This window comes from Ambystoma mexicanum, chromosome 7p, assembly GCF_040938575.1.
Source record: "Ambystoma mexicanum isolate Mex_15411 chromosome 7p, UKY_AmexF1_1, whole genome shotgun sequence".
NCBI classification, from domain to species: domain Eukaryota; kingdom Metazoa; phylum Chordata; class Amphibia; order Caudata; family Ambystomatidae; genus Ambystoma; species Ambystoma mexicanum.
In genome coordinates this window covers 627,749,003-627,772,973 of record NC_090939.1, presented here as the reverse complement: position 1 = coordinate 627,772,973, position 23,971 = coordinate 627,749,003, and the positions used below count along the sequence as shown (strand labels likewise).

Below are 23,971 nucleotides of genomic sequence, written 5' to 3'. Positions count from 1 at the left end.
CTATTCCTCGAGGTATGCTACAAATGTCCATGGTGATTACAGCTGTGTTTGTGTCAAAACATACCGACAAACTTGCATGTTCACATCAGAAACTATTCCAGCTGATCATTTCATTCAAACCTATTTCTGATGCTTTGGTTAGAAAAATTAACCATTGTTCCCTAAAGAACATTTTTTAGCATCTGCTACTCTATTGTTAGTTTTGACTTGTTGCCATAGGATGGTCCATTTCAGTTTATCACTTGAGTGTTCCATTGTCACAGAATGGGGGACGAGGGGAGCTGCTAAAACCTTATTTTTGATACAACTGCGATGCTCGCTAATCCGTTGCTTAGCCTTCCTCTCTGTCATCCCAATATAAGTTTTGGCACATGGGCACCAGATTGCATACACTATATTAGTTGAATTACAATTAGTGAATCCTGTTTGTCTCCATGGTTTTTTGAGTCCAAGGTCTACTTCTTTGGAGCGGATGGTGTATTTACAATTAACACATTCCCCACATGGTGAGTGTCGCGTCAGCTTCAGTAAGCCCCATTGTTCTGTGATGCTTGCCTGTATGCTGTTTTTCAGTGAAATATAATTTTTCGTCAACAGTTCTTTTAGATTTGAGCTACGCCTAAACGCGCACAATGGTTTAGTTACTGGACACTCTCCTCCTTCCAATATATGCCAATGTCTCTTGACTATTTTGATAATCTCATTGGACCGAGTGTTAAAAGTACTGACAAAGACAATATCAGTATTTGTTTCATTCTAGTCTTATTCCGATATTCCAATAGTGCTTCCCTATTGTTGTTTTTTGCTCTTTTAAAGGCTCTCTTAACTATTTTCTTGGGGTATCCTTTATCCTGTAATTTTAAACTGAGTGCTGTTGCATCAGATAAAAAGGTTTGATTCAATGTGCTATTGCGCTTAAGTCGCAAGAACTGCCCAAAAGGTAGGTTCTCTCGGGTGTGTCTCGGGTGGCAGCTATTAAAGTTTAACAACGCGTTTCGGTCTGTGGGCTTATGGTAAGGTCTGATTTTCAGAACTTGTTCTTCTTGAACAATCCAGATCGATATGTCCAGGAAGCTGATCGCTTTTTTGCTGTATATAGATGCAAATATCAAGAATTGATTCTGTTGATTCATCCATTTTGTAAATTCAATACAAGAATTTTCTGTTCCTTCCCAAATGATGAGAATATCATCAATAAATCTTCGCTATAACACAATCTGGTGAAAATAAGGATTAGAAGTCTGATAAATATGCTTGATCTCAAACGATTCTACATATAGATTTGCTGCTGTCGGGCCACTGGAGAGCCCATAGCCGTGCCGTGGGTTTGATGGTATAAAGTTTGGTTAAAACTGAAGTAATTTTCTGTGAGCGCCATTTCTGTGCACCATAAGATAAAACTGTTAGGTGTGGTTCCGGTGGTTCTTTCAGTTAGAAGAACTTCTTCAAGAACCTCAAGTGTTGCTTTCTGAGGAATGCATGTGTACAGTGAGACAATGTCCAAACTGGCTGGAAATTGGGTTTCAGGATTGACATGTCAATTTTCTATTAAATTGATGACCTCAGTTGTATCCCGAATGTAAGAATACATCATAGTAACATAAGGCTTCAAGTATTTATCTGCAAACGAGGATAGAGTTTCTAACAACAAACCTTTGCCAGAAACTAGAGGACGACCGGGAGGGTTGGCCAAAGATTTGTGTATTTTAGGTAAAATGTAAAATTTTGGCGTAGATGGTTTGGCGACATTCAGATATTCAAACTCCTGCTTCGAGATCCAATCTCTCTGTAACGCTTTCTCAAGTTTTTCTGAGATCACAGTAGTTAATTTGGGCGTCGGATCCGAACTGATCAAGGTGTAGAACCCCTTGTTTCCAAGTTGCCTGTCACATTCACTGATTTATGGTCCCAATACAGGACAGGAAGGTTTTTTGAAATCAGTTATTACACTATTGGAAGTATTCAGAGAGGGGGGACTAATTTTGCGAAGGGTTTTCAATTTAGCTTGGGACCCCCTACGCGATAGGAGTGCGACTAACCGTTCGATACAACTGGTACCTTCTAAAATGTTAAAACAAAAATGTGCAAATTTACCATTGGTGGATGTCTGGCCAACATTAATTGGGGAAATGAAAGGATACACCTACTATTCACATGTACATCGATCCTTTCCCGTATCGATTATGCTTGGGTTTCGAAGACACTTTTTGGCAGGGTCACCCAAATCACTTGGCAGCCAATCATGCTTTCGGACCATGCACCTTTGATTATAGATATAAAATATCATAGAGCTTATCCAGAGGGTGTGGTCCTGGTGATTCCTGTTTGGAATACTGCAGGACTCTGTAATAAAGTGAAAAATGTATAGCAAAATTGCAGAGTTCTTTGAAGTTAATCAGACGCAAGATACTTCTGCAAATATAACCTGGGGCGCGTTTAAAGCAACAATTTGTGGACTCTTTATAGCAGAGGCTGCTTATAGACGGAAACAAAGCATGGCTTTGGAAATAGAACTGGAGTTAGAACTTCAACAGATAATGGGGAAGATTGAATCAAACACAGGCCCCACAATTCAAAAAGCATATAGAACAGTAAAGGGTAAGTTAAACCTGCTTCAAGCTAAAAAGGCAGGAAAATCCCTTATACATCTTCGCCAGATCTACTATGTCAAGTCTAACAGGGCAGATCGTTTATTAGCCAGACAATTACGCCAAAAAATAGCATTGCAAACTATTCAGTCGTTCCAAACACCTGAAGGGAATACAGTAATGGAAACCTCTCAAATCATTTCCCAATTTCATACCTTCTATTCAAAACTTTATCACTAAGAATGTCCAGATGAACAATCTCGGGCGATGTATTTAGAAGCAGTTACCCTTGCCCAGATTCCGGCGGCTGACAGGGAATGTCTTGAGAAGGATACCACCCCAGAAGAAGTAATTAGGGCTATAAACTTGCTTCCTCCAAATAAATCTCCAGGTCCAGACGTGTTTCCTGCTCTCTTCTACAAGACATTCAGGCAGGCATTGGTACTGAGGCTTGTACACCTTTATAATTTGTTTGCAAAGTCAGGCTGTATTTCTCCCACCATGGAAGAGAAAAAGATAGTTTTGTTTTCAAAGCCCGGCAAGGACCCCAGCAGATGCGTATCCTACCACCCTATTGCACTTAACAAGCTCAACACTAAGATCTATTCTAAAATATTGGCTAACCGGTTAGAAGACTTACTTCCCACAATCGTTCACCCAGACCAATCAGGCTTTATAAAAAATGGACAACTCACAACAATATTAGGCACACATGTCATATTTTAGACAAATTTGGGATGAAAATATCTCAGCGATTTTACTGTCATTATATGGCGAAAAGGCTTTTGACTGGGTCGAGTGGTCATTTCTCTTTCAGGTCATGGCCAAGATGTGCTTTCGTCCCCAGTGCATAGCGAGAATAAAGGTAAACTATACATTCCTGATAGCCTGTTTAGTGATTAACGGTCAATTTTCTCCCCCCGTTGCTTTACAAAGAGGCACTAAACAGGGCTGTCCAGTGTCACCATTACTCTTTTCCATAGGTTTAGAGCCATTTCTAGCAAGGGTCCTACAAACTGTGATATTCAAGGAATAAAATTTGGGGGGGATAGGGCACAAAATGATGGCCTATGCCGACGATATGTTGTTAGTTATATCCGAACCGGTACAAACATTACCCGCAGTAGAATGCAAGTTAAGGAAGTCAGAAATCTGGAATCTATCTTTGTCCCCTAATGAAATACTTTCACTGCCAGCTGAAACACAATTTGGATGGGCACAAAACCAAATGAAGCTATTGGGGGTCGCTATAACACCAGATATAGCTGGAATCTATGAGGCTAACTAGCCCCCCTTATTGAAAGCTATTACGAACCAACTAGGGAAATTGGGTCCGCTAACGATTTTCTGGCTGGGGCGAATTAATGTGATCAAAATTACTATCCTTCCTAAGGCACTTTATTCTTCCAAGCACTCTCAATCCGAGTTCCGACCTTGTTCTTTAAAATGTTACATAAAACGATATCTGTTTATGTATGGAACAATAAAACCCCAAAGGTAGCATATGAGGTTTCAACCACTCCCATTAACCAAGAAGGTTTGTATTTTCCTAATTTCCAAAAATGTTATCAAGCCGCACAACTCCGAATAGTAAAGGAGTGGTGGGGTGTAGATGTAGAGAAACGCTGGGTGCAGATGGAACGTGCATTGGGTGGATCGCAATGAGGTGATATATTATGGCTTCCTAAAAGTGATCGTAAGATTACAAGCCTTGTGGAGGAGTTTTGGGATACAGCGGCTAAACAATATAGACCTATGACATTCCCCTCACCTTTTACCCCGATGTTTGTGAATCCTAATTTTCCACCAGACCTCGAACCTCAGGCATTTCTTAAATGGAAACAAGCAAGCTGTACGAAACTCAGTGACATGTTCTTTGGTAGGGACCCTAAGCCTGTCACTCAATGTAAACTATAATTGGGACTGAATTAATCAGAGTGCTTTCAGTACTTTCAGGTCCAGCACTGGATCCAGGCCCCTCCAATTAAACAGGTGGCAGGCAACCGGGGAGTTGGCCTCCTTCGAAAGACTTGTCACTACTAACACAGGGAATAAGGCTATGATATATAAACTTATATAAAATAATAAATGAGACTTCCCCCAGAATCCCCTTCATTATAGAACACACAGGGTCATCTTCGACTCCACACCCTCCTTCTCTTCCCACATCTCTGACGTCTCTAAGAAGTCACACTACCAGCTGCACCTCCTCAGAGGTATTCTTCCTTTCCTCTCCTTCCCCCAGAAGCTCACTGTCTCCAGAGCCCTGGTTCTCTCTAGGCTGGACTATTGCAACAGCCTCCTTCTAAATCTGCCTGCTTCTACTCTCTGCCCTCTGCAACTTATCCAGAACAGGACTGCGAGACTTGTCCTTGGCCTCAAGCCCAGGGATCGTATCTCTACAGGACTGAAATCTCTGCACTGGCTCCCAGTGGCTGCGAGGATTAAGTTCAAAACCCTGTGCATCGTCCACATGGCCTTCTGGGGCCTGGGGCCTCAATACCTTCAACTCTCTCTTCCCAAATATCTTCCCTCTCGAGCTCTTCGCTCATCCGCCTCCAACTCCCTCAGGGTCAGTTGCTTCTCCAAGCAACGAGTTGGTGGTAGATCTCTTTCTTCGGCTGGTGCCTCCCTCTGGAACAGCCTCCCTGTCTCCCTTAAACTTGAGTAGAACCATCTCCAGTCCTGGAAGCACCTCAAAACCCTTCTCTTTGCTTCTGCTTCTTCTCCTCCTCTCCTCTGCTGACCTCCTGGCTGAAACCGGAACTGCACTGGCTACCTGGACACCCTCTGATCTCGGGCCCCGGTCCCTGCCGTGCCAAGCTTCACACACCTGCACTGCCCACCTGGCAACCCCTGCACTTGGAGACTGTTTCTGTATCCCTACAGTCCCCCCTCCAGCTCTTGACACCTGATGTCTGCACTTACCCATGCACTTGGCCACATGCTGGCCGTCACTTCACTTATTGTTGTTATTTATTCCCATGTATTGCACTGTCCCTGCCCCCTTCCCACGCACTTGTGTGATCTGAATGACACCTGGCTTAGTAGGATCGTTGTCCATCCTCCCTTTGTTCCCCTCTCTTGCCTTGTCGTGCCTTGAAACACTTGTGTATAGGCACGTTATAAATATCATATCATATCATATAATATCAATGGCAATTAATGCTGGGAGAACATTTCTGAAACAGAATGGGAGGGGCTATGGAAAGATATTCTCAAACTTACCCGCTCTATCCAAATAAGGGAGTTTGGGTATAAAGTGTTACCCAATGGCATTATACTCTAGCTCGTTTGCATAAAATCAAAGCATCTATATCCGAGCAATGCTGGAGACAATGTGGTGCGCCCGGGGGCTGGGGACATGTATGGTGGGATTGCCCGGCATTGGCAGGATACTGGGCAGATATTGGTATACGCATGAAGCAAATATTTGGCGTATCAAAATCTAGCTCTATGAAAGCAAATTTATTGTTGATTTTTGAGCCTAGCATGTGACATAGTTTGAAACAAAAATGTATAACCTTTGTAATGTTACAATTGGCAGCACTGTTAGGGATTGCACAGAAATGGAAATCTAAAGACCCACTGCAAGTCACTGAATGATTATCCAGAATTTGGAACTTTGTAGTACTTGAATGGATTACTTGCATGATTCAAGGAGATCAAGCAAAATGTCCACAAGACTGGGCGGAGGTGCTTGGTTTCTTACACTCTGTTTGATACTGTCCTCAGCATTTGCCTGTTCTTGGCATTCACTGACTTTTTTTTAACATTGTAAACTATAACATGCAAGGGAGTTTCTGAGTGGGGGTGTCGGGAACCCAGTTGGATAGGGGTGGTTGGGGGGGGGGGGGGGTGAGAGGAGATGGGAAACGTTTTAAAGTAAAATTTTAAATGCCAATAAAAAAAAACAAGAATAAACATATGCAAGTAGTCATTCAAACAAGATAGAAGTAACAAAGAATAAATACAACCCTTGATAGTAAAATCATACAGTCAGCATAATTCACAGTTAATCATAGGATTCACCTGAGACCTATCGTCCACATCCAAAATGCTGTGACACCACTAGGTTATCACAGTAAGAGGTGTGCCTATAATCATTACCAACACCATTGCATTGTACACAATGATGCTGAGGCCAACTAGGTGCCTAAGAAGTGCAAAAATACAGTATCTATCTTCTACCGGGCCTGTTATGATAACAGATCCACCAAGCCACACTGGCTTAACTAATCATCCTAGTTTCGACTCCACCAAAAAAGTCTTCATCAGGGCCAAAACAAGGAGGACAGTGTCTTCAATCTGCGACCGAAATGCCCTCCAATCTTACGTGCTACCATACGCAGGTAATGAAACTGTAAAAAGAACAGACAGGCACAACCTAGCCCACTATACCTAAACACATCACCCATACCAGTGGTGCTCATCAGATATCTGTGAAAACCAATTCACCTACACCAACAGACACCAGAGTCATCACCCAGTGAAGGATACACAGTGTGCCCTACACCAAAAACTACTCAAACCATTACTTGGAAACCACTATATCCAATCACTGATTTGGACCAACAATGGTTTTTGCGAATCAATGGCTACCTGATAGAAAAATCAGCAGCAGCTGACCATACTTGCTTTTTTGTTTAGTTCAAGACTTAATCTAGTCCAACCTTTGCTACAGCCTGTTCAACCTATTGTGATAATAGACAAACCATGAACACACAATTAAAGTTTATGAAAACATGATTGACAAACTACACCTCATTCTCATAAGGTATTGAAATCAATAGTCAATTTGCATGGTACTCACATGCTTTAAGGTGATGCATTAAGCCTCAGAACTCGTGAAGGCACATATCGGGCTTCCAACCCACTAGCATCTAACATGTGGTGTTGCTAAAAAGAAGTGAGTGCACTTACCGGTAACTAGGACACAAGTTGAGGGTACACGCGGGTGGACTGAGTCCACCCACTTTTTTCAGAAGGTGGACTCCCCCAGCAAAAATGCAAAACATTGAGTGGCTTATTTGAGTTTATGAATTAATATCAACTTCGGGGCTTGAACCACAGTCTTTAGGTTCACAGGGCAGTCACTTTACCACTGCGCTGTATGACTTGATGAAAGATAGCAAACAACTAAAGGTGATTTGTCCCATTTCGGTACTACATGTCCGAGGGAAAACATTTGTATTGGTTCTTGGAGTTTAAAACATGCACGCCTTTAAAAGTTTTCAAATACACTATTAGAAGAAAAGATCCTCTCTTAGTTTTGTGTGTGCATTGATTTTATGAAAGGCAAATGCCATGTGTCCTGTACAATTTGGGTGGGTATGCAAAGCCAATTCAAAGAATTGTGCATGTTTCACCTTGATATGCTAATTTCTGGCGACGTCACATCCAATTGCGTTTGCAAATGAGTCCCCCCACTTCTTTTTTTAGGACTTGACCCCTGCCGGTAACACTGCAAAAGTAAACAAAGGCATACCGTGAGACTTATCAACAGCCCATACCAGTAAACAAATAGTGATGACTAGAGATACAAGTATTTCAATAAATCTAATATTTTTATATATACTACTGATTTGCGGCAGTACTTACTCGTATTACTGTAGGGCTGAAAACAATCTATTTGCGGAAACAAGCTCTTGCTATGTTACTTACATCCATCCCGCATGGGTCAGTGTTGCCAGAATGGCTTACACACCGGCATCTCCATTAACAGCAATGCACAACCCGTAGCCCAGTAAATCAAGGAAAAAGACGACAGGCTCCAATGATCCATTTTTATGTCTCACAAAGACGGCAGCCATATTAGTTGGACCTACTAGGCAGCAGAAAATGTATGGAATAGAAACAACTTTCTAAATCCTTGCTACATAATTATTTGCAAAACAAATTGATATGATGGCAAGCGTGCCCAAGCTATGATGGAGGTTACAACTTTAGCAACATTAGCACCAGCAAGTGTTACAACAACTTGCTTAATCCCCACTACATCCATAATTACAAAACCCATTGATTAGATGAAAACATGCCAGAACCGTGGCCAATGTCGCTACAAATATTGCAGCAGCTATGCTGTAATGAATGTGGCAATATGCATACATCTATTACCAGTATCAAAGGCAATCTGATGACATGTTCCTGAAATGAAATGCACCAAGTTATATATGGAGGGGATGTATAGTATACAGACATCCCTGATTCATAACTCTTGCCACAAGATCTCTCATGCAATCACTTGCATCGTAAAATCCTTAACAACTACAGATAAACCTTGTAGTTGCAGCCCTTAACTCCCTGGTCCGTAACACTTAAAATCTAATAGTGTACCAGGTGCGCGGGTAAAACAAACACCATATTTCACATGGAAGCTTAGTCCAGAACCATGCAACACCAAGCCTGTATACTGACATACTCTGCAGTGGGACCATATCCAAAACAGCTAGTGCTCGGGAAGCCCTCATCTAACTGCACTTTTCCACTCCATGGCATCATTGAGGCCCACCAAATGGGTCTTTAAGTTATAAATCCAAAAGGCTTCACGGTTTGCCAACATTTCTGGAAGAGACCCCCCTCTGTCGCAAATGATAACTGTTTCTATAACAAACCACTTACAATCATTCTCACTATGTCTAGCCTATACAAAATGGCTAACTAGCAGGGCCGAAACGGCCCCTGTGCGCATACATGACAGGTGTTCCGTAATTCGGATATGAACTGGTCTCTGGGTGTTACCAACATAGTGTAGTTGACATGGACAAGTGATAACATAAATAACATTACATGATTTGCGTTTGGTATGTTTGCTTAGTTTCCATGTTCTTTGATTACGCACAAAGTCAACCATATTTCCAGTGAATTTACATATCGTACCCCCCAACACCAAGGATAGTGGCCCTGCACAGGTGGTAACCCCAAATATATTCTCATGTTGCCATAGGTGCAATCGTCTTTTCGTAAAGCATGTACCAGGGACTGACGTAAACGTCCAACTCTCTTGAAAGCAAACATTGGTTTGGCTAAATCCGGTTTGATACTTTGCAAGATATGCCAATTTATGTCGATTATGTGCCAAATGTTGTCACTCAGTGGGCAAAATGTGGTAAGATATACCATTCTTTCTACCACTGGTCTCGGTGTCTGGACCAGTAGATATTCCCGGTCATATAACCGGGCTCTTTTCATAGAGAATTTGAGAAGTTTCTTAGAATAACCCTTTTGGATAATCTCTCTGCCATATTCAGTGCTTGTTTGTAGAATTCTTCGAGAGATGTACAATTACGTCGATCCCTTAGGAACTGATTCAATGGAATATTTTACACAGGCTTTGACCATGCAAAAGGGTATTTCAGTCTGTGGATTTTCGAAATAACGTCACCTCAAACTGCTCTTCTTTTGCTCTTAACAGCAGGCCAAGAAAGAATATTTCTTTTTGACTGTATGCCTCAGTGAACTTTAAATGTTCACTCAGGGTGTTAATCCAGGTCAAAAATATATTTAAAGTGGGTAAATCCACTTTCCAAATAATAAGAATATCATCTTTATATCTGCGAAAGATGACTATATTCGACAGAAATATATTGGTCTCAGACCAAATGAAAGTCTTCTTAAAATTCTCGACAAACAAAATGAGCCAAACTGGAGGTGAAGGACGCCCCCATAGAAATGCCTTTAATTTGTTTTTAAAAAAATTACCTTTGAACAAAAAGTAATCCCCTTTCAATGCCAATGCAGTGAGGTCAATGAGAAAAGGTGTGTGAATCCTGTGAGGAGTGGGCCGTGCATCTAGAGCACTGCAAGGCATAAAATAACTGGTATCACATCCCAATTCACTAGACAATAATGATTAATTGCGTTACATTTTATAAATCATGTTGCACTAACTGCATGTAATTTCAGAGAAGATGAGCATGTTTATTATTCTTTGTGCCAAGCTCGAGGACAGTACAGGGCCTATACAAAGGAAAGCAGAGATCCAGGCTGCAGGCTGCCCCCAATGTTTACTTTTAATGAGCACTATGGCTGATGGAAACTGCAGATAAGGGTAACTGTGTGGGAGCTTCACTGTCTTCCACTGTAAATATTGTGAGGGAGTCAGGATGGTCTCTCCGATATGTCATTTCTTCCACCTCTGTTCCACAGCATTTTTATATTTCATTATTCTTTTGATCACTTTTGCACCCTTTATTGATGGTCTTCCCCTTTTTCGGTTCACTTTTCTCTCATGTATCCACCAGACCCTATAACCTTCTCTCTTGCCCATCTCCCCTTGTCTCTTCTGAGAGGCTCTTCTTTCATCTATTTCTTTCTAACACACATTGATTCCTAAATCAGTGGTCTTCTAATTCCTCTCTCTTGGCTGCCCACTTTTGCTGAGCTCTATATCCCACTCAGGCTGCAATGGCCTTAAATAGAATAGGCTTTCGTGTGCGCATGAAAAAGGTTATTGTGTGCATGCATCTTAAAGCATGTGAAAGTCTGAGTGTGCACATGTGCATTTTTGGTGTGCATGCATGTGAAAGTCTATAGTTTGTGTGCCTGAAAAGCTATGCTGCATATGGAAGGCTAGGTGTGCACATGTAAGGCTGAGGTGTGGGTGCATGTGAAAATGTGCATTGCTCATGCATTACTCATGCAAAGCTGCGGTGCCATGGTACGTGTTGCTGTGGGTAGTGTACATGTTACCATTTGAACACCATCTTAATTCAATGACCGCACCAATGACCGTACCAAGGTTCTATAGTCCGGACCAAGCATGCAAAGTGTAGGCTGTCATGTACGGGCGTGCGAGCACTGTTAAAACACGGGTGCGTGGCCCTTTAAGGACGCAGCAGCCAGGTGCCTGGAAGTTGGCATGGCAACGCTGGCGTCCTCTCGATCCCTCCTACGGCCGACGCCGGAATTTGTGCAGCGTTGTCATGTGACCTTTTCTTTTCAAGCACCTCCTTCACCTCGTATCGGTGCTTCTGATTGAGAATTGGTGGCACTTCGTACCTTGTGTTAAGTAACCTGTTCTCTTGAATCCCTGTTGCTGGACCCTTCCCTCCTCCCCATCCCGCCTGTTTCCTTGATTGCCTGGTTCCCTCGACCCGGACCGTTACCTGGCTTTGTTTCCGGACTTCCTTTGTTTTTGTCTGCTGCCTGAATTGTGCTTGACCTCAGATTGCTCACGGACCTCTTTGTCCTCGCCCATTTGACTTGGTTTGCTTTTCGTCTGCAACGGAGTCCTGTCTTCGTCTGCCTTCTGGATCTCCACACACATGGACTGCTTGTGGGGGATTCGTTTTGGAACTGTTTCGAACTCTTTGGATTGTTGACTTTTGGAACTTTGACTTTCTTGTTTGCTCCGTACACGAACTCAAGACTGCCAGCGTGTACTAGGCGTCCTCGTGCCATCGGGATAGGTGGCTAGTTCTTCCATTGGATTTTGGATTGTGCTTTCCTGCTTCCTTCTACTTCACTTCTCCTCGGCTGTGATAGGATTATAACACGCTAAGCAATAGTGTCTCATTGTATTATCTTACACTAATAGAAGGAGCGGGTTGTTATTGGATATTATCGAACCCTGAGCTGGTTGGTTGATCAAGTGCTTCGGGTCTTGTCAGAAGGGCGGTTGGTTCTGCATTCCGTGTTGTGTTAACCACTCACTTCGCTTGCAGGTCCAGCGTCTGTCCTCTGCCAGTCGCATCAACCCTGGCTTTGCCTGTACCAACTCCTGCGGCACGTATCTTCATCTGGGTCTCATCTGGCATCCTTTCTTTCCTCTGATTGATCGCTCTGGTTGCCTAGTTCTGGGACCAGAGGGGTACATCGGGAGGAAGAATTCGTCGGCTACACGACGTGGGCAACTCGCATCTGACATAGGCTATTTTTTTTTTTTTTTAATTAATGCACATGCCATGTGATGGGAACTTGATAGACATGCTGACATTCAACTTTAATGACAAACGTGAACTTTGCTTTCCACTGAAAGTTGCCAGGTGTATAATTTGTGTGGCTGTGCGAAATAATACCTGAAGCCTCCCCTAATTTGCATATGTAGTGACATCGCTGGAAGTGATACCACAGAAAGTAAGCCAAGACACAAATAACTTTGATGTGCAGATCAACAAGTGGTGTTATCATTATTATATATGAAGCAGTGCCTTGAGTGAGCTTTTATATGTAGCGTACACATGTCAACTGAATGGCTTGTGGGCACTTCTAATTCTGGCAGATAACACACAGTGAGATAACATGATTTGCCAAGGATCACACATTTTAGTTAATTGTGGAGCTGGGATTTGAGACCAGTTTGCAACATAATGCCCTTAACCAAATATCTTCCCAGCTTTACTTGGTAGAAATAGTTATTTGGTTTTAATGAATACTCAGTTTTGTAGAGATGTTTAGAAACCTACAAAAAAATCATTACCCAAGCTGAAAAATATATAAATCCATATAGAAATATGTTGAGAACAAATAATATGGTCTTAGCTTTATTTACCCATTATTGAATGGAAAACTACAAGACTGCAAAGTAATGTGAAGATAAAACACATCCTATTAGTTTAGGAAATATATGTTTAAGACTTAGATACACACTAAAAGGGATTGTATTGTAGTCAATGTTTGACAGAATCATGCTTTATACTGCATATCATGTGAAGGGAAATGGAACACTTGTCAGAAACAATGGTTCATCAATGAACCACCACTAATAAGGAGCTTGCCATTTAAATGCTCTGCCGATAGATAAGTGTGTGTTAACTATTTGCGAGGCACTAGTGGGAAGTCCTGATGAATTTGCAAGGGTAGTGGTGTCCAGTCACTTGTACAAGAAAAGGCATCCTCATTATAGCACCAGAGGTGAAATAAGCTTGCGAGGTCCCTAGGCCCTCTGCTGCCGTACAGGGGGCACATGTCTTGTATTGGCCCTGATATAAAGAAAGGATATATAAATTTGCTAATCATATACGCAGTCTTGACTAATACATTTTAGAAGATTAATTTATGCCTTGCAGTGGTGATAACCTTAATAGCCTCATCCTGTGCAATATGTGTGTACAGTGAGACCATACCCAATGCCACAAACCGTTCACCAGTACCCTCAAATGCTAAGTTTCCAACGAGATTCATTATATCACACGAGTCCTGTACATAGGTTTGACCTTGAGTGGATAATGGTCTAATGAAAGAGTCGACAAACTTAATGACGGGATCAAAAATGAACCCACATGCCGAAACGATGGGTCTACCTAGTGGATTCTGCAGGGCTTTGAGCACTGGGCAACATATAGAAGGCAGGAACTTAAAAAGAGGTGCAAATCAACAATCTTACAATTAAAACAAGTATAGCATCAGGTTATTAAATAATCCTGACATTCCGGAAATACATTTTTTCTTAAGGAAAAATGGTAATTCATAACGAGAGAAATGTATTTATTCAAATGTATAGCATAGCAAAGAAAATACAATAGTAACAAAGTTTAAATTAAATTAACGTTTTCTAAGTGAATCAATTTAGGATAATATAAGGATAATCTGCAGTAATCTAGAGAAAGACCTGGCAACCTTCACTTGTATTCAGACCAAAAGGAATTTTGCTATTAAATCCTAAGATTTGCTTAGTTTCAAGTCCTCCGAGCATGTATGAGGTGTGTTTATATATGTATATGTGTTGCAATTTTAGAAGTATGTCACGCATTTTTGCACATAAGGACACAACAATTGTAAGCACTTTGAATGTTATTTGATACCGAGTGCCTCATTTTATGAGAAAAGTGGGAGATGGGCCAAAATACATTATGAACATCCTTTTAAGAAAATGTCTCACATGGAATATATTTCATGACATGTTTTTAACCATGACAATCTTGCACTGAATGTAGAGGATGCTGCACATGCACAGTTGCACTTTACTTATGTGACGCTGCTAACATATAGTTGCACCCGATTGTGACGAACATTGAGAAATCTGTATATCGATTCCAACTAAGTAATTACTGCACATACGCACTTTATATGGGAATCTAAGAACATGCTGCTTAATAGTGCTGCAAATGCACAATGGCACTTTAGATGACACTCAATTATTATAAACATATATAATCGATGTACCATGAACTTAATGGATTAGCCATTCTCACTGATGTATCAAATACAGTATAAGAAAATGTAAGGCCATGTTGCAAAATCAGTCTGCTCATGTACGGTCGCACTTCAGTAGAAAATGAGATCCACATATGCTGTGAAACACATACTGATGAGCTCATATTGATTGTAATAAACATATTGTACCAATAATAAAGCCAACAGAGCTGTTTGCGTACGAATGCAGTTTCATTGGAACTAGTGTGATATATCACTAGGGAGATCATTGCTTCCACTCAGATGTATCTTTGGAAACATGGTTGATGTAAAGTAGTAATACACCATTTAAGAGCACAAGGTACAATATGATGTCATGATAGTGACTGTGCGTGATGAAGCATACCTAACCATTTTCAAATGTAACATCACAACGTTACCATAGAAGTGTTAAACTGTGAAAAGTTGTTAAAAAAACGGTTACTTTCCTATCAGGCACATGAGCCAAATATTTTGGGGCAGGAAGAATGGGTAAACCATCATAAAGAGGTAACACAACATCTTCTGGCCATGAGCATGGGAGAAGCATGATTTGAACACACTAAGATCCATTAGGATAAACCAAATGAAGTGCACAGAACACATAGGCAGCAAAGACACTAGGCCAAAATAGCGCTCTGTTTTAGGCAACCTTCACATAGGAATATATTGGGCAGCACATGGGAAAGAGTAGAGGGACAACAACACATCCCCACAGACACAGTATAAAACAAAAGTGCTTACTCAAATTATCAACTCTGATGAAGCCTTGGCAGTGAAACGCATTAGTTGACCCAGCTGAGTCTCTTTGTGTCACCTCACTGGTGTTTTTTGATATTTCACAATTGTGAGTTTGTCCAGATAAAAGACATTTATTTTTTTTAAACTTATCAAGGGTTTTTTACTTAAATGTTTTAATTTTACATTGTGAATGCTCTCGAACGGAGGAGAGAGAGGAGAGGTCACCATGAGTGCAGAGGTGAAACGGGGAGTCATCCCTGAAGCGTTTTTGTCATATATATATATGATACATTTCTCACCGTAATCGTATTTCTGATGCTTGTATCTGCTTAGATTCACATGCTGTGCCTATGCCGACATCTAGTGGAAGCTGCGGAGTATTACAGTTTGTTTTTCGAAACTCGAAAAGGGCGTCGACACAGGGTGTGCCAGTAATACTATCCCTAGTGTGACGTCCACTGTACCAATGATCCCTCACGCGTCTAGGACCCTCAGATTGTATTTTTTCCTGACATGAGGTAGCATGAGGAGTAGCACGAGTACAGCTAATCCAAGCAGATAGATAGAAAGGTAAGACTACGAGCATCCATGCGCCTTCTCTCAGAGGGGAGGAAGGGTGGGTCGCATGTGAATCTAAGCAGATACAAGCATCAGAAATACGATTACGGTGAGTAATGTATACCTTCTGAGGCTTGTGGAATCTGCTTAGATCACATGGTGTGCATAGATTAGCGAGCAGTACCTGAAGAAGGAGGTGGGATGTGAGAAGGGTCATGAGCAAATAAATGTCTTAGAACCGCTTGACCCACGTGTGTATCTGTCTTGAAATGAGTGTCAATGCAGTAGTGCTGAGTAAAAGTGTGAATAGAGCTCCAAGTAGTTGCTTTGCAAATGGTGTCAAGGGGTAAATTTGCAATGAAAGCCAGAGTGGCCCCAATGCCTCTTGTAGAGTGGGCCCTAGGCGTGAAAGGCAGAGTTTTTTCAGAAAGTGAGTAACACAGCTGGATACAGTTAATAATCTACTTAGAGATGGCACCTTTAGAGACGTGATCCCCCTCTCTGCCTGTAGCTACGGAGACAAACAGCTGATCTGTTTTCCTTAGCGGTCTAGTCTTGTTTACATAGTAGAGGACCGCCCTACGCACATCTAGTGTGTGTAGTTTCACCTCAGCCGAGCTTTGTGGGTCTTGGAAGAAAGCCGGAAGCTTGATGGACGGGTTCACATGAAATTTTGAAATAAACTTACGTGAGAACCTAGGGTGTGTGCGTAAAACCAGTTTATCTTTATGGACAGTAAAGAAGCGATCTTGAACTGACAGAGCCTGAATTTCACTGACTCTTCTTATAGATGTAATTGCTACTAAGAAGGCCGTTTTGTAAGTCAGGTGTTTGAGACTGCTCTTGTGCATGGGCTCGAATGGGGGGCCCATGAGCTTAGATAGCACCACGTTAAGGTCCCATCCTGGTGGTGGGTTAGAAATAGGAGGGTGAAGTCTCTTTACTCCTTCCATGAAGGCTTTAACTACTGGTACTTTCCACCACGACACCTTGTTATGGGAAGTGGTGTTTGCTGACAGGGCTGCCAGGTGTACCTTCAGTGAGTTAAAAACCAGTCCTGCATCCAGCAGGTGGAGCATGTATGTAACAATAGTGGAAGGAGTGCAATCAACTGGGTTGATTTGTTTATTCTGGCACCAGATAACGAATCTCTTCCATTTGTCAAAGTAGCAGTGCCTCGTGTTAGGTTTCCTAGATTCTTTTAGGATGTCCATACACCTCTGTGGTAAATTGAGATGTCCGAACTCTATGACCTCAGGAGCCATGCTGCCAGGTTCATTGAGTTGGATTGAGGATGCACCGTTTGACCTTGGTGCTGGGACAGTAGGTTGTACCAGCTCGGAAGTTTGATGGGTTTGCACACCGCCAATCTGCGTAAGTGTGGGAACCACGGTTGTCTTGCCCACATGGGAGCAACTAGGACGAGCGTCATCGATTCTCTGTTCATCTTGTTGACCACCTTCCTGATTAGAGGAGTTGGTGGAAAAGCATACGCAAACATCCCTGACCAGTTCATCCACAGGGCGTTCCCCTGGGAGTCTGGTTGGGGGAACCTGGATGCAAATCCTGGGCATTGTCTGTTTTCGCTTGTGGCAAATAGGTCTATAGTGGGGAAACCCCACTGAGAGAAGATATCTTCTACGACTTCTCTGTGTAGACACCATTCGTGTTCCTCTGGGAGGGGGTCTCTGCTCAGAGCATCCGCTAGGGAATTGAGATCCCCTGTAACATGTTGCGATGACAGGAAGATGTTCCGTCTGAGTGCCCATATCCAGATTTTCTGGGCAAGCTTGGACAGATTTGGCGACCGAGTCCCTCCTTGCTTGTTCAGGTAGAACATGGCTGTAGTGCTGTCCGTCCGGATTTGCACTGACAGATTTAACAGGTAGGGCTCGAACGCTTGAAGTGCTCTGAATACTGCCAGAAGCTCTAACAGGTTGATGTGATTCTTGGCCACTGAGTGCGACCAGAGACCCTGAGCTGTGTGGTGGAGATGGTGAGCTCCCCACCCCGTCAGGCATGCGTTGGTTGTGACTACCGCCTGTATCTCAGGATCGTAAAAGGGTTTCCCCTTGGACAGATTCTCTCTTGTCCACCAGTGAAGGCTTTATACAAGTGTTGGCGAAACGACCACTAGATCGTCCCACTGACCACTTGCCTGAGACCACTGTTTTGCCAACCATTCCTGCATGGGACGCATGCACAGGTGCGCGTGGGGGACCAGGTAAATACATGACGCCATCATGCCCAGCAAACGCATTGCTTTGCGTACCATTATCTGGCAACCGGACTGATATTGCGGAATTTGCAGCAATATATTCCGAATTCTTTCCTCGGAAGGAAAGGTCAATCCCTCTTGAGTGTCTAGGATAGCTCCTAGGAACTGTTTGGATGTGCTTGGCACCAGACTTGACTTTTTCTCGTTTATTGAGAAGCCCAATTCGAAGAGGAGGTCGATTGTTCTTTGAATGTTTGCTCTGCAAATTACTGGGGTCTCCCCCGTGATGAGCCAGTCGTCCAGGTAAGGGTACACCGGGATTGCCTCCCTGCGTAGGTGTGCTGCAGCCACCGCCAGTACCTTGGTGAATACCCTTGGAGCCGAAGCTATCCCGAAGGGCAGCACCTTGAACTGGTAGTGCGGACTGTCCACCTTGAAGCGCAAGTACTTTCTGTGCGCTGGGAACATGGAAATATGAAAATAGGCATCTTTCATGTCCAATGTTGCCATGTAATCCCCCTTTTTTAAAAGGGGGATTAGCTCTTGGAGAGTAGTCATGCGAAACTTTTGGGGCTTGACATACTTGTTTGCAGGCCGTAAATCCAATACTGGGCGCAATGTCAGATCTTTTTTTGGCACAAGGAAGTAAGTTGAATAAATGCCCTTGTTTACCTGGTGTCCCGGGACGAGTTCTATCGCGTCCTTTGCTAGCAGATTGACGATCTCCTCGAGGAGGATCTTCTGGTGGTCCAAAGAATGAATATATTTTTTGTCGTAGAGGATGGTTTTGGGGACGCTCTAACAGTTCTATGCAGTACCGTGCGGACACTGTGGACAGCACCCATCTGCCTGATGTGATCCCTTCCCAAGCTTGGGTGAAGTTGGAAATGCGTCTCCCTATGGGGGTTGCATGAGAAGGGACCCTGAACGGAGCGTCACTGTTTTGGTGGAGGCGTGCCGCCTCCTCTACTGGGGCTGCCTCTACCTTTTCCACATCCTCTTTTATTACCCCTGCAGTAACCCTGGGTAGACTGTTGGTTATTACTGCTCCACGGTGTACCCTGCCCCTGGGAATAGTTAGATCCTCTCTGGGAATGTTGGCTGTGTGGGTGACGAAAATTGCCATTCCCTCTCTGATTAGGGGGTTTATTGGTTAGTTGGCCTAGGGATTTGAGTGTTTCATACTCGTCCTTGGCATTTTTCAGCGCGTCCTCGACCGCCTTACCAAACAACAGATCCGGCTCCACCGGTTTATCTAACAATGATGCTTGGGTTTCAGCCTTGAATCCAGACTGCCGTAACCAAGCGTGTCTCTTGATAACAGTTCCTTCTGCTATCAATCTGCCGGCGTTATCCGCGGCATCAAAGGTTGCTTTTAAAATGCAACCGGACACGGCTCTTCCCTCCGCCGAAACTCGTGCCAACTGGCTCTTTAAGGGTTCTGGGGCGGAGTCTATGAGTGCCGCGACTTCTTCCCACTGATGGCAGTTGTAGCTGGCCAACAGGGTGGTGGAGTTGGCAATCCTTGACTGGTAGGCGGAAGTGGAGGCTACTTTCCTGCCCAAACCATACAGTTTCTTGCTCTCCTTGTCGGGAGGAGCTTCGGACGATGACAAGGGTGTTCCAGCCCTCTTACGGGTATTTGTAACGACCAGGGAGTCCGGCTTCAGATGCCCCCTTATATACAGTGGGTCTGATTGGGCTGCCCTGAAAAGTTTCTCAATCCTGGGGTTCACTGCCCTGGTGAGGTTAGGATTTACGAGTGAAGGATCTATTCTTCTCTGAATAGACTTCAGGATAGGGATGGCCTGAGCAACAGGCCTCCTTTCTCCCACTAACTCCTCGGTGAAGTCCCTCTCCTCTTGAGCACCCTGGGTGTCAATGTGGAAATGTTCAGCTGCTCGAGACAGAACTTCATTTAGGAGAGGTTGGTTGTCGACAGGGGAGTCGGTAACCGGGGGTTCCTTCTCTACCGGGGAATCTACTCTGTAGGTTTCCGGGTCGTCCTCATCCTCTTCTTGGTCCTCATCATCCCCATAGTAGCCCGTACCAGTTTGTTCTTCCAACATGCCCAAATCTGAATCCTCACAAAAGGATGTCTCTCCTTGATACTGAGAGTAGGGCTGTACATAGAAGGGGTCCGAAGACCGTTTTGGTGTTTCAAACCGGGACTTTTTACTTGGAGGTATAGGATCCTTAGAGCCTGAGGGAGCTGACCCGTCGGGAGTATAAGAGAGAAAGTGTTCAGGGTTTTTTGCGTAAAAATCTGCCAATGATGACATCGTTGACATGACCCTGTCTATGTCATCACTAGACCATTCTCTAGAACTGGGAATGACTCTTTCTGGAAGTTTCTCTGACTTATCCTGACTAGACTTGGTGGTCTGAGCAGGGGTCTTTGTGATAGCAGAAGACTTGGACTTGTCTGACTGTTTATGAGGAGTGGAGTGTTTTAAAGGTATGGAAGTAGGCAGAGGCTGCTTCCTTTGCTGTTTTTCCCCCTCCCCGTGAGTGGAAGAGTGTTTTCCCTGTTTTTTCTCCCCTTCGGAGCCTTTCGACGCCTGGCGTCGAGGTTCGGGGGTAGTGTCCCTATCCTTCGAGTGTAGGGGCTCGGGAGTCGTCGTAACGCGGTCTGCGGGCGCCGACTCCTGGGGTGCAGTCTGGGGATGGAAGTCGGTTTTGTCCTCCGACGATCGAACTTCCGTTACCTTGGGGAGCGAGGCACTCTTGGCAACAGTGGATGATTGCCTGGAGTCATGCGGCGATCTTGATCGAGAACGCCCAGAGGATGCCGATTCGGACCGTTCTCTATGTGCCTCTTTCCGAGAACTCGACATGCGCGTCGAGCCCCGTTTGGACTTCATGTGTTTTGTGGAAGTGCTGTGGGAAGCGCTTGTGTCGCCGGGGGTCTTCCGCATAGCCGCCCTGCCGGACGACCTTCCGAGGTGGGGGACTTGCGCTCGGCTGTCTTTCGATGCCATAATGCCCTCGCCGTCCGAAAGCACGGTGTCGCTGCCATCGCTGGAGGCGCCCTCCGCTGCCATGGCCTCTTGACGCCTGGCGTGGTGGGCCCAACGCTTGATCGAACGGTCCTTAAGTGTTTTGGGTTTAAACCTACTACACGCTCTGCAGTTCGCCTCAGGGTGGTCCCTCGGCAAGCAGAGATTGCACGTGGCGTGCCTGTCGACCCAAGGGTACTTGCGGTTGCACTTGGGGCAGAATTGGAAAGGGGTACCCTCCATACGCACCTTGTGGCAGCGGGCTTGTAAGTGTAGGAATATATAAGAATGTACCTATATACCAAAAGAGTGTAGAGTATGTCCACCCCCCACTCTCCCTACTGGAAGGGCCGAGGCCAGCGGCCTTCCAAGGCCCGGGCCGAGGCCAGAGGCCTTCCGAGGCCCAAATCCGTCATGCAGCTGTCGACGGTCGAATTCTTCTCCGGGCCGGCGTCGAGTGTGGAAGTTCGGTAACTCGACGTTGGGGTGGAGAAATGGTTAATTTAACAATATTTAGCAAAAGTATGGCTAAGGCCAGGGAACTCCGCGAAATGCTTCCGACCAGTATGGCGGAAAAAAACAATCTGAGGGTCCTAGACGCGTGAGGGATCATGGGTACAGTGGACGTCACACTAGGGATAGTATTACTGGCATGCCCTGTGTCGACGCCCTTTTCTAGTTTTGAAAAACTGTAATACTCCCAAGCTTCCACTAGATGTCGGCCTATGCACAGCATGTGATCTAAGCAGATTCCACAAGCCTCAGAAATATATATATAATATATATATAAAAAAACAAATTGCTAATATGCGGCTACAGACAGGTGGGCACTCGGCAACATGGACCCCTATTACCTACCTAATCGTATGGTGAATATCACATAGAAAGATCACCTCCTGCTTGAATTTCTTTGGTCAAAAGCAGTTTAGTTAAAAGAAATTACATTTTGACGCCAATGTTGTATGTTTACAGCATTAAATCAATCATAATAGAAAGGGTACTATTAAAAAGTGCAAAACATGCTATTATTGAAGTTGAACAATAAAGTGCAGTAGTCCTGGTGTGAGGTTTGCATGCATTATGTGTAAAACCACGCACATAGCCCTTTGAAAGTGTTGTACTGATGCCAAAAATAATACCCTCAATCCCAGAAGAGTTAATATTTTACCTACAAACCCATTATTTGAATGGTAAATGTTCACTCAGCAATGCGATCAATTAGGGTAATCTTAAGCACTAATCACTTATAACAGCATCTCAAGTATCATTGCTAATGTCGAAAACATATGCATACAAAACAGAAGTCACAGCAGTACTTCTTCCAAAACATGTAAACTCTACACAATCATTGAAAACATATGCATGAAAAAGTAAATAGCTAATCACCTTTCTAATCAACAAAAACAAGATAATATATGCATTTTCTACAAACATCAAAAGACCAAAAATTCATAAAAGCTCCAATAAGAAGTACACAGATTCAAGTTAGAATTCTTATTCTAAGTACTTGTTAGAACACATGAAAAATCTCTGAAGAGTTACGACTATTGGGAATAGGAATGTTGCTATTAAACCTAACTAAGTTTAGCCGCCAATGTTCTCAACGTGAACTCTCTAATGCCAACTCGTGGCTGTGGAAAAACTTTACTGAATTCTACCCATTTCAAGAGGTTACCATTTTCATTGCGAAATTCGGAAACATGCATAGTCAGCATCTGCATTATTAATTGCCCTAATCGGTTCCATTATACAAATATTAACCCTTCTAATGGTACAACCTATATACACACCACGAAATCAGTATTACAGTCAATTCAATTCCTTATGAAATACTTCCAATGAACATGCTCCATCTCAAATGTGTACGTTATGATGGTCTTTTTACATATCTAGCAGGATCCACATGGAAATGATCCTGTTCATTTATTGAGACAGTTAGACCGACTTGGTGGTGATTAATGACTTCTTGTGATTAAGTTACAGAGAATTTTACAGCGCTCATATCCGATTTGAGGAGTTTTCCAAACAATGGGTTCTAAAGTCTGATTTCACTGCAGTCCATTGCAGCCTTAACGTGTTCGAATTCTTACTAATTTTCGGTTCCAATAGTTCTAATCTGCTTTTTAGGGGAACCTTTTTTTACAAAACCTGAACTCATTTCATTGCATATATTGACATAATCACGTACTTTCGAGACATTTTGTCTGGCTCTCAAAAAATCTGAACAAGCTTTATTTTGGATGTTGCTAACTGGATGGAATAAAGAGGCATGTAAGATAGTGTTTTGCGCAGTTAGTTTGTGAAGCATTGTGGCATATATGTGTTTATCTTTGACTCTAATGAACAGATCCAAACATTGGGACTCATTACGAGTCCGGTGGTAGCCCTGCGGTTAAAACCGGCAGGCTGCCACCAGACCCGTAGTGATTTACCGGCGCCGGACTTGCCGGATTAACCAGGGCATTACAGCTCTAGTGGTCCGGTAAAACCGGCGCCAGCAATTCTGTTAATCCGCAGTCTTGTGGAGTCCCATAGTACTCCATGGGAATGGGGACCACGGAAGCACCAGCACTGCTTGCAACAGTGCCAGTGCTTCCGTGAAACTCTGCGGGTGGGTGCTGTCCCGCCCGCAAGGTCAAACCTAGTGGGTGGGGCAGCACCCGTCCGCAGAACTCGTAGTTTGCTGGTCCGATCACAACCGTTGTTTCCAGACCTACAAACTTGTAATGAGGGCCATTCTATCTGTATCTTAC

The 23,971-nt window shown here is 43.6% G+C and overlaps 1 protein-coding gene across 4 annotated transcripts in view; it reads right to left on the bottom strand.

The window, feature by feature from the left end:
• The window catches only part of CRACDL (CRACD like), a 1,245,069-nt gene that overhangs the window by 245,220 nt on the left and 975,878 nt on the right, over positions 1 to 23,971 (bottom strand). The gene's annotated exons all lie outside the window — the stretch shown is intronic.